The following is a 16,972-nucleotide window of genomic DNA, read 5'->3' as shown; positions in this document are numbered from 1 at the left end:
GGAGATGAAGCAACTGTACAAAAAAATTGGGAAGGAACTCTTGAAAAAGTTAAAGGTCGACTGGAAAAATGGAAGTGGTTAATTCCTAATATGTCATATAGAGGTCGAACCTTAGTTATAAATAATTTAGTAGCATCCTCTTTATGGCATAAGCTAACCTGCATAGATCCTCCTATGCGTTTGTTAGCACAGATTCAAGCGACGTTGGTTGATTTCTTCTGGGACAAGTTACATTGGGTTCCCCAGAGTGTATTGTTTTTACCCAAAGAAGAAGGAGGGCAGGGACTGATACATCTCCAGAGTAGAACAGCAGCTTTTCGTTTACAATTTTTGCAAAGACTTTTGAATGGTTCAATAACGTCAAGTTGGAAAGTAGTTGCATGTAGAATACTACAAAAACTTGGAAATCTGGAAATGGACAGAAATCTTTTCTTGATGGACTTGTCAAAACTGAACATTAATGAAATGCCTATTTTTTATAGGAACATTTTTAAAGTGTGGAATGTGTTCAGAGTACAAAGAGATGAACATTCTAAATCTCTTTACTGGCTCCTCGAAGAACCACTAATATATGGAGCACGCTTTGAATTAACACACAATGACTGTAAAATCCCTGGACTCACTGAAACACTTATGGCTTCCAAAATATGTACAATGAGGGGTCTAGTTAATTTGACAGGCCCACACTTTGTGAACACGGAAAGAGTTGCTTTAAATTTGAACATTAAGTCAAGACGATTTGTTTTTCATTTATTAGAAAAATGGAAAAAAAAACTGACTTCTGATGAACTGAAACTTTTGCTGGACTACTGTGAAGGAACAAATGTTCCTAATGAAGGAGATGTCTTGTCTGATTTTTCTCTTTTACCTGTTTTAGATGATGTGTCAGGAATGTTTTTAAGCTCTGGAAAATCCCTGTGTCTTAGTTTTTTTTCAAGTACTGGCAAATCTTTTTATAAAGCTTGTGTTCTGGTTTTTAACAAGAAAGTGCTTAACAAGAGGGTTGACACACCATGGCGTAATGTTTTAAAAATGTGTGATGATGATAAACCAGAATGGAGATCATTGTATAAGCCACCTTTAAGTAAAAGAGTTGGGGACATACAATGGCGACTTTTACATGGTGCAATAGCAGTCAATGCATTTATTTCGGTTTTAAATCCTGATGTCACTATAGAATGCCCTTTTTGTTCAAAGAGAGAAACTGTGTTTCATGCTTATATGGATTGTTTTAGACTGAAACGGTTGTTTAGTTTATTACATAATTTATTTTATAGTTTTAATGAAACCTTCACTATAGATGTATTCATTTGTGGTTTTAGATATGTTAGAAGAAATAGATATATTTGTCAGTGTTTAAATTTTATTATAGGTCAAGCAAAGTTGGCAATCTATATGAGCAGAAAGAACAAAATAGAACTGGGTGTAAATCAAGATATTAATACTCTGTTTTTAGCTACAGTAAAATCTAGAATACTCATCGATTTTTATTTTTATAGATCCATGGAAGATATTGTCACATTTGAAATGAAATGGTGTAAGAATGAGGCTTTGTGCACTGTTATTGATGGTAAAATATGTTTTTCTTTTCTACTAATGTAGGAAAAAGTTTTAGTTAATTTTCTTGTGGTATAAAAGGTAACATGTAAAATGTAAAACGTTGACTGTTGGTAAAAGTGTTTCATGTAAAAATTTGTAATAAAGTCTTTTTCAAAATTCAAAATTCTCTCTCTCTCTCTCTCTCTCTCTCTCTCTCTCTCTCTCTCTCTCTCTCTCTCTCTCTCTCTCTCTCTCTCTCTCTCTCTCTCTCTCTCTCTAGATTTCATTTTTGAACGAAGTGTCTTATGTATGAAATGGAGTGTAGTTTGCAGGACCGAGTGTGTTGCATAAAGGCGTAAGGGTGTTGCAGAACTGAAACTAGAGTGCTAAGCAGCGCTTTTGTTTGAGGTGTGGGTACAAACGCTTCAAGTTGTGTTACTTTAGTTTAAGCATCTATATTGTTCAAGCAACGGGCAAAAACTGTAATCGCTTTTGTATTCAATCTTGTTTATAAGAACTGGTTTATAAGAACTGGTTTATAAGAACTGGTTTGTTGATAACTTATATAATAAAGGATGGCTTCTGTCATACACAGAATTTCTCTCTCGGTTTGAAATAGTTACTCAAAAAGTGTTTTCTGTTGTTATTGGTCTGATTCCATCGGGTGTTATTTAAATTTAAATACTATTCCTCTGATTTGACCTCATTTCATGTTTTTGAATAATAATAATAATAATAACAAACTTTATTTTATATAGCACCTTTAAATGTTTCTTCTCAAAGGGCTTTACAAAACGACACAAATTAAAAAAACACATGTACAAAAGCATGAAAAAAAATCTAAACAATATACTAAACATACTACAAACATATAACAGATATAACAACATACAATATACTAAAAAACACTATGATATCACATATAAGTAAGTCTTAAAAGGGTGTGTTTAAGAGGGGATTTAAACAGGTTCTGCATTTCTAATCTCATACGGAAGAGAGACCTCAACCCTGTACAGACAAGTCGTCCGCTCCGCCAGAGAGGAAATTCAAATTTACTTTCAGTTGTATTTCTGTCCTTCGTCTAAGGCATGCATGTGCGTGAATGTAAGTTCATTTATCTTCATTTATCTGTTATACTGTGATGTATTAACACGTTAATGTCACTACTGTATTTCAGATAGTTGTTCTTCAGTTCATATTGTGAGTAGTGTATTTGGAGGCGATGCAGGTGACCTCTAACTAAATCATTAGAAAGGAACACTTCAGTAGAGAAAAATATATGGATTATCATACGTTTTTCTTCAAGTGCTTTCCTATTTTTACCCAAACTAGGGTGGTGTGAGCATTATTAAGACCTGTAAACACATGTAATTCATACCCTATTATGGATTTTTGAATATTAAATTTTGTGTATTCATCATGTTAGTGTAAACACTCATATTACTTTTATATCATGTTTTGTTTTATATTATAATATAAAACATAGAAAAATCCTAGCATTGTAGATTTATATTCATCTAGCATCGAAATGTGGCCTGCCTATATTTCATTTTTCATTATGTTTCTGTTAAACTAGTAAAATGTGCTCTCGATGGTTCCATATGGATTGCATAAACAGAGAATATTTGTTTTCGATATAACTCATTTAAAAGTAGACACTTCTGTCTAAAGACATCTGCCTGTGTGTATCGGCTGAGTATCAGTTCAGTTGTGAAACTCTTTTCTGAGCAGTTGCTTTGCTTTATTTTACAAAAACACAAAGTTTTGCTATTGTGAGTATACACTCACCTGAAGGATTATTAGGAACACTTGTTCAATTTCTCATTAATGTAATTATCTAATCAACCAATCACATGGCCAGCTCTTCAGTGCATTTAAGGGTGTGGTCCTGGTCAAGACAATCTCCTAAACTCCAAACTGAATGTCAGAATGGGAAAGAAAGGTGATTTAAGCCGTTTTGAGCGTGGCATGGTTGTTGGTGCCAGACGGGCCGGTCTGAGTATTTCACAATCTGCTCAGTTACTGGGATTTTCACACACAACCATTTCTAGGGTTTACAAAGAATGGTGTGAAAAGGGAAGAGCATCCAGTCTGCAGCAGTCCTGTGGGAGAAAATGCCTTGTTGATGCTCGAGGTCAGAGGAGAATGGGCCGACTGATTCAAGCTGATAGAAGAGCAACTTTGACTGAAATAACCACTCGTTACAACCGAGGTATGCAGCAAAGCATTTGTGAAGCCACAACACACACAACCTTGAGGCGGATGGGCTACAACAGCAGAAGACCCCACCGGGTACCACTCATCTCCACTACAAATAGGAAAAAGAGGCGACAATTTGCACAAGCTCACCAAAATTGGACAGTTGAAGACTGGAAAAATGTTGCCTGGTCTGATGAGTCTCGATTTCTGTTGAGACATTCAGATGGTAGAGTCAGAATTTGGCGTAAACAGAATGAGAACATGGATCCATCATGCCTAGTTCCCACTGTGCAGGCTGGTGGTGGTGGTATAATGGTGTGGGGGATGTTTTCTTGGCACACTTTAGGCCCCTTAGTGCCAATTGGGCATCGTTTAAATGCCACAGCCTACCTGAGCATTGTTTCTGACCATGTCCATCCCTTTATGACCACCATGTCCCCATCCTCTGATGGCTACTTCCAACAGGATAATGCACCATGTCACAAAGCTCGAATCATTTCAAATTGGTTTCTTGAACATGACAATGAGTTGACTGAACTAAAATGGCCGCCACAGTCGCCTGATCTCAGCCCAATAGAGCATCTTTGGGATGTGGTGGAACGGGAGCTTCGTGCCCTGGATGTGCATCGCACAAATCTCCATCAACTGCAAGATGCTCTCCTATCAATATGGGCCAACATTTCTAAAGGATGCTTTCAGCAGCTTGTTGAATCAATGCCACTGAGAATTAAGGCAGTTCTGAAGGAGAAAGGGTCAAACACAGTATTAGTGTGTGTTCCTAATAATCCTTTAGGTGAGTATACACAAATAAAAGTAGACACAGTTTTGAATGATGTATGATTGGTATTTAAAGTCGATTTTACTGTTGTGTGAAAATAAATGACCCCAGAGGGTTCAGTTTCAACATGATGACTTTAAACACTAACCAATCTCCCCATAGATAAATCTTCTTGATTAAAAACTTATTTTTAACATTAACTCTCCTTAACATTAGAAGTGTGAAGAACTTGTGTAACCCATCTATAGGTAAATACACAACTCGTATAAATAAAGTTAAATAAAACGCCTGTTGAAGCGAATATTGGTGTGTGTGTATCAGTGTATGTGTGTTGTGTGCGGCCAGTTCGGCAGCCAAGCATCAGAACTCTTTATGAAATGGTAAGGGAATTTGCTGGGATAAAGTGTGGTTTTTGGTTTTAGAAATAAGATTAAAGTTGTATAATTTAAACTCATTCACAGATTTTACCCAAATAATTATTTACAAAGATTTAAAAAGAAAAAGATATAGGCCTATATTTAAACAAATTTCTTTAACAACGCTCATGAAAGTGCCTTGCATTTATTTTGGCATTGGCACTGTTCAGTTATAATAAGGTGTCAGTTCTGCTGCAGGTATTGAGTATATATACATACACACACAGATAACTTACATTCCTACGTACATGCACATGCCACCTGAGTATACTTGTAGTACATACAGGCAAACATATGCACCTATTCCAACATACAGAAAACTCTTAAAACAAAACTGTCCAACCCGCCCGCCCACACAGGGCTAAATGCTAAACAATCTAAAAAATAAAAGGCCAACAATGATCAATTGCCAAGGTTGATATCAAAAGATGGCGGCGCTATGTTTGGCCTCGTGCCACTTGCTGGTCTTTTTTTCGTGTTTGTTCTCGTTGCAGTCTCATCGCTTACTGTTTATGACCGCACCACGCTACTGGAATTGCGTCTCACAACTCACCGCCTCCTAAAACTCACAGTCCTTTAATCTTCTACCACCATTGTTGTCACTAATTCCCCCTTTTCTGAGACGCCCCTGAAAGCGCCGCAGAAGGCGCGGTTGGAGAGGCGGGCAACATGTCAGGCTGAGGATTTACCTGGATTCATCGTCGCAGAGGTGTGGAAATCAGCCTGGATTTGGCCACGCTAGAAGATCGCGGGAATGCTACCGGTGGCTTCGGCCGGTAAGCCCCTTCACTGATGTGCGTCCCTTCTCCGTGCTCCCGCCGTGTTGGAACATCCATCCGGGGTTGCATCCATGGAAACCTCCGTCCGATTCCATGCGTGACATCGCCGCCTGTCAACAGCTTGATTACGCTCCACATGGCACTTTGCAACACCAGATCACTCAATAACAAAACATTTGTCCTCAGTGACATCATCTCTTCTCATAATCTGGATTTATTTTTCCTCACCTAAACCTGGCTTCCCCAAGGTGACGTCAATGCTTTCTCGGAGCTCCTCCCCTCTGGCTACCTTTACCTAAACTCCCTGCGGCAAGCGGGTAGGGGCGGGGGGATAGCCACCGCACATAGACAGTCCCTGAAGTGTCGCCAGTTGTCCACTAGAGGGTATTCCAGCTTTGAGCTGTAAGTATTTGTACTAACACTACCCAGTCCTATTTTATGTGCAGTAATCTACCGGTTGCCCAAATTAAATAAGGTTTTCTTAACTGAGTTCTCAGAGTTCCTAACAGAGTTTCTGGCAAAGTTTGATAACTTTTTAATTTGTGGTGATTTTAACTTTCATGTTTGCTGCCCCTCTGATAAACCAGCTAATGATTTTAAGGCACTTTTAGCTTCATTAGATCTGGTTCAGTCCATATCTGGTCCTACTCATAGGTTAGGTCACACTCTTGACCTTATCATCTCTCGCGGGGTGATTGTGACAGCTTGTGAGGTTGTGGATTTTGCCATCTCTGACTATTCCCTCATTCAGTTTGACATCTGTGCTGTTTCGCCAGAACCTACAACTACTACCCCTCATTGTCGTCGTATTATCACCTCATCTACTGTTGAAGATTTTATTGCTTCATTTTCCGCTTCTGATTTTGCTTCTGTTGAGTTAGCATCACCTTTTTGCCCGGACCATTTCATTTCTTCCTTAAACACCATCTGCTCCCCGATTATGGACTCTGTTGCATCCTCTAAGGTGAAGTCGACTAATGGTCCTCTGGACCCGTGGCTCAATGATACAACTAGATCCCTTAGGCACCGATGCAGACAGATAGAGCAAAAATGGAAGAAGGATAGGTTGCAGGTGTCATTGGAGATGTTTAGAGACAGTCTGGCAACATATCAGAGAGCACTGAAAGCAGCTAAAGGACAATACCTCTCCCATCTCATCAACAGCAATAGCCACCACCCTGGAATTGTATTCAATACTATTAATTATGTTATTAATCTGGTGTCTGTTGCCTTGAATGATGTTTCTGAAAGAACATGTAATGCATTCAAGCAATATTTTGTGGACAAGGTCTTGGCTGTTAGGCAATCCATTATTCAAGACTCTACTGTTGCCATGCCGTCTCGTGCGGCGCAATGTGTGCTAGAGAACTTTGAGGCAGTTACTCTTGGGGAGCTCAAAAAAGCTGTACTTGAGTTGAAACCTACCACCTGCCCTTTAGACACTGTTCCTGCAAGGATTCTGAAGGAGGCTGTTGACATCATTGGTCCCTGCCTTGTCTCCTTCATAAACAGCTGTCTTACTTTGGGTACTGTTCCTACTGTTCTCAAACATGCCATCATTAGACCGTTGCTTAAGAAACCCAACCTTGACCCCTCCATTCTATTAAACTTCCACCCTATTTCTCACCTATCATTTCTGTCAAAGTTGATGGAGAAGCTTGTTTACTCCCAGCTCCAGGCTCATCTGCAATTACACAGCATTGGGGATACATTCCAATCTGGTTTCAGGACCAGGCATAGTACTGAATCTGTGTTACTGAGGGTGCATAATGACATTCTTGAAGCACTTGACAGAAAAAACTCTATGGTTCTAGTTTTACTGGACCTTACCGCTGCATTTGACACTGTGGATCATGCAATTCTCATTTCTCGTCTTCAACATGTTGCTGGTCTGCAGAAAGTGGTGCTGAATTGGTTCTCCTCATACCTCACTAATAGAACCTTTTCAGTAATGCTCAATGACTTTTCCTCCTCAGCTGCCCCTATGTCATCTGGAGTACCACAGGGTTCCATTCTCGGACCTATTCTATTTTCTCTCTACATTCTGCCACTTGGTCAACTCATCTCCAGACACAACAATCATTTTCATTTCTATGCCGATGACCTCCAGATCTACCTCCCTGTGATTCGGAGTAATCGTTCGGCACTGGATCCTCTCAAAAATTGTCTTCAGGACATCAAACAGTGGCTTTGCCGGAATTTCCTTCATTTAAACGAAGAAAAGACTGAGTACATCATGTTCAGCCCGGATTCATCCAACAGTGCTTTTAGCTTTGGTCCCATGACACCTCAGTTTGTAACCTCACCTCTGTACGTAACCTGGTGTTATTTTGGACAAAAACATGCAGTATGATAAACAGATTGGTGCAGTAGTGAAGGTGAGTTTCTAAGACTACTTAGTAAGGTCAAATTTTTTTTGTCCAGAGCCGACCTTGAAAAAGCAATTCATGCCTTCATCAGCTCGAGGATAGACTACTGTAATGCCCTCTACACTGGACTAAATACATTACTCATCAGTCACCTTCAACTGGTACAAAACGCAGCCGGACGTCTTCTCTCTAATACATTTAAACGGTCACACATCACCCCTGTCCTCCGCTCGCTTCACTGGCTCCCAGTGCAGTTTAGGGTGGAGTATAAAGTCCTGTTGTTTGTGTTTAAGGCCATCCATGGTTTGGCCCCAGTATACCTCACTGAACTAGTAAAAACATATCAGCCAGCCAGGACACTCCGTTCCTCTGATCATATTTCTCTGGTTACCCCAACATACAGTTATAAAATGTTTGGAGGCCGGTCCTTCAGTGTTCAAGGACCAAAGTTGTGGAATGCACTGCCTGTGCACCTCGGAAACATCACGGTGCTGAGTGTTTTCAAAACACATCTGAAAACACACTTTTTTAATCAAGCTTTTGACTCTTAGTGTTGGACTTGATTGGTTGGACTTGTCTTTATGTTGACGTTTGATGTTTTTTGATTGATTGATTGATTGATTGATTGATTGATTGATTGATTGATTGATTGATTGAACAATGGATTGGTTCTTCGATCCAACTCAAATTAAGTCAACATCCTTTTCCTCCAGGTCTCCTCGGCCTCCGCCTCCTAAATACTTTATAAAGGGTTCCCAAGTTTTAGCAAACTGTTGTCTCTTATTTCTTAGAAAGAGCCGTACACGTTCCAGATGAAGTGTATTTGTGAGTTCGTCAAGCCAACGCTGAAAAGAAGGAGGCAATTTATTTTTGTGTGAGTGTCAGAGAATTGTGTCATTGTCATTATCGTGGTTCATTTGTGTAAGAGCCATTGTGCTTTATTGATTAATGGATATGGGCAATGGTGAGGGCAGGTGTAATGAGGGAAGCAAACAATTTTTGACCGTGTAAGGAGTGGGTATAAAGAGTATATTGTGTTTGAAACAGAGACAAATAAAGGAGAAATTGCTGTAATGGACTGGAAGCGTCATGTTTTGGATCCAACGTGCCAGCCGCTACTTCTAAGTGACAAGATGGTCCTTTGTTGCTTTAATATGTTAGCCTATATATTAATACATTATACTATTATATTACAGTATACTACATTATTACTATTAGGTTAGAGAGTTTTTCTCTATAGAGTTTATTATTAGGCATCCTTTGACATCTGCAGGATAGCACGGTTGTAAGGGTGGATCGCCTACAGTGGTTCTGACTGCAGGGTTGCCGAACGACTAAAGAAACGTTATCAGCGTGATGGTAGAAAACTGTACATTTCTCGTCTATAACCACCCACTGCAACTTAAACCAATGACGGAAATAAGCGCAGTTACAATAGCAAAATATGTGGGAGAGCGTTGCTTTAATGTGACTATATTGTATTGCAATAGGGAGCACTTCAAAGTCAATACTAAACCAAAACTAGTTAGCAAATCATTTCTAATTGAAAGAATTTAATGACAAAATCCGGTTATGGTTACACTTAAATTAGTTACAAAATAGATGAATGAGATGATAACATACCATTAGTCGTACACAGCATACATATAATGTTGAGAGCGAGAGAGAGAGAGAGAGAGAGAGAGAGAGAGAGAGAGACTTTTTGACTTTTAAAACTCTTTTAATCAAACAATAAATTAACAATGTTAACGTGACTTAATACACATTACCAATTAAAAAATAGCTCTCCAACTTCGTCTCTTACCACAAGTGCATTTTTTACACTCCACCTCACATCAAAGAAGTACATGTTATTAGTTATTATACAGTATGCATGATCAACAGCAACCCTGTACTCTACCAAAGTTTTAAACAATCCAAGCAAGTCAGTATTTTGTCCATCATTCTTACACTTATGAGTTTTTAGAATGGCCAACTTTGCCTGTCCTACTAGAAAGTTGCCAAGTGTACACTGAGCCTTCCATTCTTTCTTATACTTCACCCCAAAGATGAACATATTTCTTGTAAACATCAAGCCAAGCTTAGTAAATATTTTATCCAGCAAGTCAAACAAAGGAGCTAATCTAAAACAATCATAGAATCAAATGAAAAACAGTATCAAAAACATCACAAAAAGGACATGCAGACAGAACCATTCCATTGAATTTTGACACATGGCTATTTGTTGCCACAGCACAATGGAGTAGTCTCCACTGGAGATCTCCGGACCGCTTAGGAATAGGGGGCTTGTACAGACACCGCCATGATGGAGTTATTTCTGAAGAAACTGATAAAAACTCTCTCCATTTGGTGTCAATGCGTTTTTTCAATTGATTGTAAAACAAGGATTTCACACACATGCAATATAACATCTTTTTATCAACTTTGTGAAAGATTACATCTTCATACCCCTTCAATAAAGTTTCATTTAGATCCAATTCAGAACTCATGCTAACTCTGAGATCCGGAAATGACAAAAACATTTCACCCTTATCAATAAAATTATTTATATAAGTCAAAAACCTTTGAGGGAAAGATTTTTTAAGATCCTCAATTAACTCTTCAACATATCTCTCTGATCTAATTCCAACTTTATCAGCTATCGATTTAGCCATATGCCACCGACCTTTTGTCATGTCAATCAGGTCCTCCACAGTAGCTATTCCGGTTTTTAAAAACCTATCAATCACTGAACTCGAAAGAGGAAAGCTGGTTTTAAAAAGAGGATTAAAGAATAAGGGTTCTAAAACACCATAATGTTCATCTTCTTTTCTAAGCATTTTAAACAGTTGCCAAGCTTTAAAAACAGATGCATAAAAATTAAAAAAAGAAAAATTTGCTTTCGAAACAAAAGATTTCTCAATTAAAAACAACTGCTTATTTAAACTAATTCCACCAATATTCTGCAGAACAGACAACCCGAATGCAATCCAAGGTATTGTGTCTGAACAGTATAATAACTTCTGTAGTGTTTGGAGTCTCATTGTCTTAAGCCTTGCTTCTAAATGTATTAAACCTTGTCCCCCTTCTATCACTGGAAGATACAAAACTCCAGGAGGAAGCCAATGATAGCCATCCCAAAAGAAGTTGACAAAGGCCTTTTGAATTACAACCAGCAGCTCTTCAGGAGGATCCAACACTGTAAATCTGTGCCACAACATCGAAGCTGCTAAATTATTCACAATTAAACATCTCCCTCTATAAGATAGCTTCGGGAGGATCCATCTCCACTTCTGTAGTCTCCCGACAACTTTGTCAGCTAGGCCTTCCCAATTACTTTTCATGTAATCATCAGTTCCAAAATGTATTCCAAGAACTTTAAAACCATTCCTACTCCATTGACAATGTTCTGGAAGACAAGGAGTGTCTGAGTTTTGCCAATCACCTAACAGCAAGGATGTGCACTTCTCCCAGTTAATTTTAGCAGATGTGGCTTTTTGAAATGTTTTAAGACTAGAAGTCAAGGCATCAATGTCCTCAGAGTTTCTAATAAATACAGTTATGTCATCCGCATAAGCTGTAAGTTTGACAGGTGGGATTCCTGAAGAACCAGGAACACCAAAACCACATAAACGTTTCCTTAAATAACACAGCAAAGGCTCAATAGCAATAGAATATAGAAGTCCAGAAAGAGGGCATCCTTGGCGTATACCTCTTGTTACTGCAAAAGGTCTGGTTAAACAACCATTAATCCTGAGCATGCTAAATGCTTCACTGTATAGCAGCTTAATGCAAGAGACAAAATGTGGACCAAATCCAAAGGCCTTCAGAGTCTTTAGTAGATATAAATGGTCCACTCTGTCAAAAGCTTTCTCCTGATCTAAAGAAAAGAGTCCAATATCAATGTGATGTTTTTTGGCAACTTCAATAATGTCTCTTATCAAAAACAAGTTGTTAAAAATCGTCCGTTTAGGAATACAGTATGACTGATCCTCATGAATTATAGTTGCCATGCATCTTTTCAACCTGAACAACCTTCAACAAAATTTTTAAATCAGTACACAACAACGACACAGGACGCCAGTTTTTTAAGAGTCCAAGATCTCCTTTCTTAGGGATTAATGTCAATACCGCTCTTCGACAGCTTAGGGGTAAAACACCTTGCTTAAATGATTCTAAAAAAACCTCATACAAGTCATTCCCAAGCGTATCCCAAAAGCTTTTAAAAAAATCAGCAGAGAGACCATCCAGCCCAGGAGATTTTCCACTGCTCAGATCTTTCACAGCACTTGAAAACTCAGAGAAAGTTACGAATCCTTCCAGTTCTTTCCCCTCCTCCTTAGACAACTGTGGAAGTTCCTGAAGAAATTCATCCGCTGCTGCTTCATCACAGAGCTCTGAATGATACAGTTCCTCATAAAAAGACAAAGCAGAAGACATGATTTCTCCTTGATTAGTTGTTTCTTTGCCATTAGAGAGTCTTAATTTGTGAAAGAATGTCTGCTCTTTGGACTTCTTCTCCCGTCCAAAAAAAAAGGCAGTTGGTGCATCCATTTCATTACACGTTAGATATCTCATTCTGACAAGAGTTTCTTTTTCCTGTTCCACCAATAAATCCTTCAGAAGGCATTTGTTCTCATTGATGATGTCAACTGATGATAATAATCCACCTCCCTCTTTATGGATGCTTTGCTGAAGAATTTTTTCTTCTATTATCTTCATCTTTGTTTTCAAGTTAACAGTGTTATTCGCTCTATATTGTTGACAAAAATCCTTTATCTGCACTTTTCCTAAATCCCACCACTGACTTAGGGATGAATAACTAGCACTCTCTTCTCTCCAAGACTTCCAAAAAACACCAAAAGAGTGCACAAAAGTGTGATCTTGAAGTAATCTATTATTAAAGTGCCAGTGTGACTGATAGGGTTTCGGTGACAAAACAGACATAGACATAGAAATATAATGATGATCTGACATAGATGTAGGTGAGATACAACTACCAAAAAATCTTCCCTTATTACATTCTTCAATATAAAACCGATCTAATCTTGCTGCAGATACTCTGTGTGAATTAACTTTCAACCAAGTATACTGTCTGACATGGGGAAATGTATCCCTCCACAAATCTGCCAGATTATGCCTACGAATTATGGATTTCAAAACATCTGCTGAACCAAAATGAGGCTCTTTATGATTCCTATCAAATGTATGGTCCACAGTACAATTAAAATCACCACCTATCACTACAATCCTATCTCCAGAACACTTCAATAATTCTTCAGAAAGCTTTAGAAAGAAAGTGCCACGCTCGCTTCCTATATTAGGAGCATAAACATTAAAAAAAGAAAAACTATTATCATCTATTCTTATATCTGCTCGCAAAAGCCTTCCAGGTATTATTTCTAAGAAGACAGGCGTATCTTTGACTCGCTTTGAGATTAAAAAAGCAACCCCAGCACTAAGACTTGTGCCATTGCTAAGACTAATATTGCCACCCCATTCATTTATCCAATCTGCTTGATTACAGGCATCAGTATGAGTTTCCTGTAACAAAGTTACATCTGCTTTTTTAAGTTCCAAATACTTAAATAATGTTACTCTCTTTCTTACATCCCTGCAACCATTAATATTTAAGGATCCGATGTTAAAAGACACCATCAGGATGAATAGAGAGAGAAATAATAAAATCCAGTATTGATGAAGTTTACAGTACATATTATTTCTTTAGGAGCTTTTCTTTACTCTTTTTCTGACAGCACTCACAAACTTCTTTAACCGATAGCGCTTAGGCTGATCTAATTCCTCCATTGTTGCTTTCTTCATAGCAAGGAGTGAGGACTCAACAAAGAGCCTTAAATCAGGAAAGAACTTTTCAACCTTTGTTTTTTTCTGATTTTTTGTTTCGTTCAAAAATTCATTTAGCTGTTCCACAGTATAATAGCGAAGCTTTGTGAATCTCCCGGCTATGTTTTCTTGAGAATTTAATTCAGTCAATTCGTCAGTAATTAGGTCTGAACACTCACTCTCCAAATCACTTTCAGTAACCTGAGATAAAGTTTTTTCAATGGACAAATCAATATCGTCAGGACTCATATCACTGTTTGATTCCTTCAAGACATCACTTACTTTGGACCCATCTGATGGCTCTAACTCACCATCAGCCTCCACAGTATTAATCACTTCACTATGCGTTATATCAGATATCTTCGCATCTGTACTCTCAGCACTACAGCCTTGATTCAAATGCTCTTCATTCCCTGTCCTCACGGAAACCTCAGCGTTCGAATCAACAGCTGTGTTTTCATGAGTCAGCCGAACCGAATCCTCATTATTATCCGGAGCATTTGAAATTTGCACTGAATTCGATTCCGAAACATTGTTTGCATGTTGACCTCTAGCCACAGGACAAGCTGTTTTAATGTGCCCATGTTTTCCACAAACAAAACATTTCATAGTGTCCGTGCTGATAAAGATCGTATAATCTTTACCAAACACTGACAATTTAACAGACACATCCAGCATTGCGAATTCTGCATTTAGTATCATCAGGGCCTGACGTCTGAATGACATAACATGCTTCAACTCTGGAGCTTTCAATCCTAAAGGAATCATTTTTAATGACCCAATCAATTTTCCATAGCGAGCTAAAATAGATTCGAGCGCTTTGTCGGAAATAAACGGGGGTACATTTGACAGCATCACCTTTTTAGAGAGATTAGACAACGGTAAAACCGGAACAAACACATTCTGAATAGTCAAACCACACTCCACTAAATGATCGACCATTTCCACTTCTTTTAGAAATACAACAATTGCCTTGTTCATTCTAGAGGCGGACATAATGTTTTGTGCGCCTATCTCCCTACCAATAACAATTAAAACACTCTCAACAGATATCAGTTCGTCTGCCGGCATGCACTTGCACGCATGTCGAGCAGACAAACTGGAAAAACCGTCCGAATTTGAGGACATCTTACCAGCTAGGCTGATAAATCAGCTACAACAACCCCTACAACTAAACCTCAACAATATCCGATGTGATAATTAGGAAAGGAAAAGTTTGAAACTTACTCAGGTTCTCCACACACTCTCCGTTCACACACTCCCTGCCACAATCACTCCGCACATGCGCACGAGAGAGAGAGAGAGAGAGAGAGAGAGAGAGAGAGAGAGAGAGAGAGCGAGCAAGAAGAGAAGAAGAGAGCCTAAGAGAAGGCCCCTAGAAAAGACCACCAGAGAAAAAGACCCCGAGCAACAGTTGCAATCTTCTTTTATCTGTTCCTTGACCATGTGACTGAAACCCTGAGACATTCAAACTGACCAATCAGAGCAAACTTCACCCACTGTACTACAGGTGTGGCACCATTTGGCCTACAGGCCCTCAACATCTCTTTGTCTTTAGGAATCCCAAAAGGCCCTTCTAATAAGAGACAGGGGGTGTACAGCAAATGTCTTTGATTATTTTCAATTCTTTCACGTTTGATCACAGTAGAAGGAGCTCAAGTGCAACAGATGCTAGTGTTGAAGTGGACCGCTATTTATCGGAAGTAAATCTCACAGGATCTGAGGATCCTCTAGTATATTGGGCTCAACTGAATCATCACTATCCTCACTTATACCAGCTGACACTGGCATGTTCATGTTCAACCGCATCCTCTGTTCCTTGTGAAAGGGTCTTTTCCAAGGTTTTGACCAAGAAGAGAAATCGTCTAAACCCCAAAACACTTAAAAAAATGATGTTCCTCAATAAAAATAAATTATAATCAGACCCATAAGCACTTCACTGCACTAAAACTACACAATAAACTGTGCACACAACAGTCACAATTCTTTCCCACCCCAGACTGTTCTATACTTTTTTTGTACTGTATTTGTTCTTCTTTGTTAACGTTAATTAATAAAAATAGAGCTGTTCATTGTTTGTTCATGTTTGCTCACAGTAAATATGTTAACAAATACAACTTGTTATTTTAATAATGTTTTAGTAAATTATGAAATTTACATTAACAAAGATTATTAAATGCTGTAGAAGTGCAGTTTATTATTAGTTCCTGATAACTATTGTAGTTCATTAATGTTAACTAATGAAACCATAAAGGCCCGCTGAAATCAAAATTTAAGTTTTTTAGCTTTTAGTATGACTGTGTTAACCTCAAAGTTATGGATAAACTGGTATGTTCTAAAACAATGACAAAAAATTGCATTTAGGAGATATAAGCATTCAAAACTTCTTACAGATTTTGATGACATCATCGCAGACTTCACCTTCTCATCAAATCTTCTGTCCAATCAAATGCTCTCTACAATCTAAATCCCGCCCCCTACCCTGCTGAAGCAGCGGCTGAAATCTGTCAGTTGTTCACACATTTACTAATTCCTACATAAGGCACATAGCACACTATATATGTGATAGGAAACGATTCAGTGTAAATGTGCTTTCAGTGGAGGCACATGAAGTCTGTTTTCAAGTTAGTTTCACACACTACAGCAGCAGCACACACACACACACGCACACACACACACACCAACGGCTCTGGTCTAAAGTTAGACTACAGACTCGAGAGCGGATCAAATGCACAAGTCTGCGCAGACAACAAACATATCGGACCCTTTTAAATTCTGCACAGAATGCTGCGTTTCAAAGCGATATGGAGGAGATTATGGTGATAAACAGTGTTACAGGAAGCTGGCTTTACCAAACAGTCAGGAAGGCTCTAGTCAAACTGTATATTTATGAAACGCTATTGGCTGTTTCAAAAAAGGGGAGGAGCTGCTAACAGCTGAAGCCGTTTCAGGATAAATTACATCAACACATTGATTAATGCGGCGCGATTAATGATTCAAGGCACTTCAGTGGGCCTTTAAAGTGCTACAGAAGTCTGTAATCTGGGTGTTTTAAATGTGTTTATTGTG

The 16,972-nt window shown here is 38.6% G+C and overlaps 1 protein-coding gene across 1 annotated transcript in view; it reads left to right on the top strand.

Annotated features, from left to right (window-relative positions):
* Nucleotides 1-2,236: 2,236 nt before the first annotated feature.
* Nucleotides 2,237-16,972, top strand: part of LOC137046755 (NACHT, LRR and PYD domains-containing protein 12-like) — a 44,995-nt gene continuing 30,259 nt past the window's right edge. Inside the window, exon 1 of the mRNA XM_067424144.1 lies at nucleotides 2,237-2,643. The gene's annotated coding sequence lies outside the window, so the exon portion shown is untranslated. The remainder of the gene's footprint in view (nucleotides 2,644-16,972) is intronic.

This window comes from Pseudorasbora parva, chromosome 18 (assembly GCF_024679245.1).
Source record: "Pseudorasbora parva isolate DD20220531a chromosome 18, ASM2467924v1, whole genome shotgun sequence".
Taxonomy (NCBI): Eukaryota; Metazoa; Chordata; class Actinopteri; order Cypriniformes; family Gobionidae; genus Pseudorasbora; species Pseudorasbora parva.
Note: the sequence above shows the minus strand (reverse complement) of the source record. Positions and strands in the feature narration are given on the sequence as shown.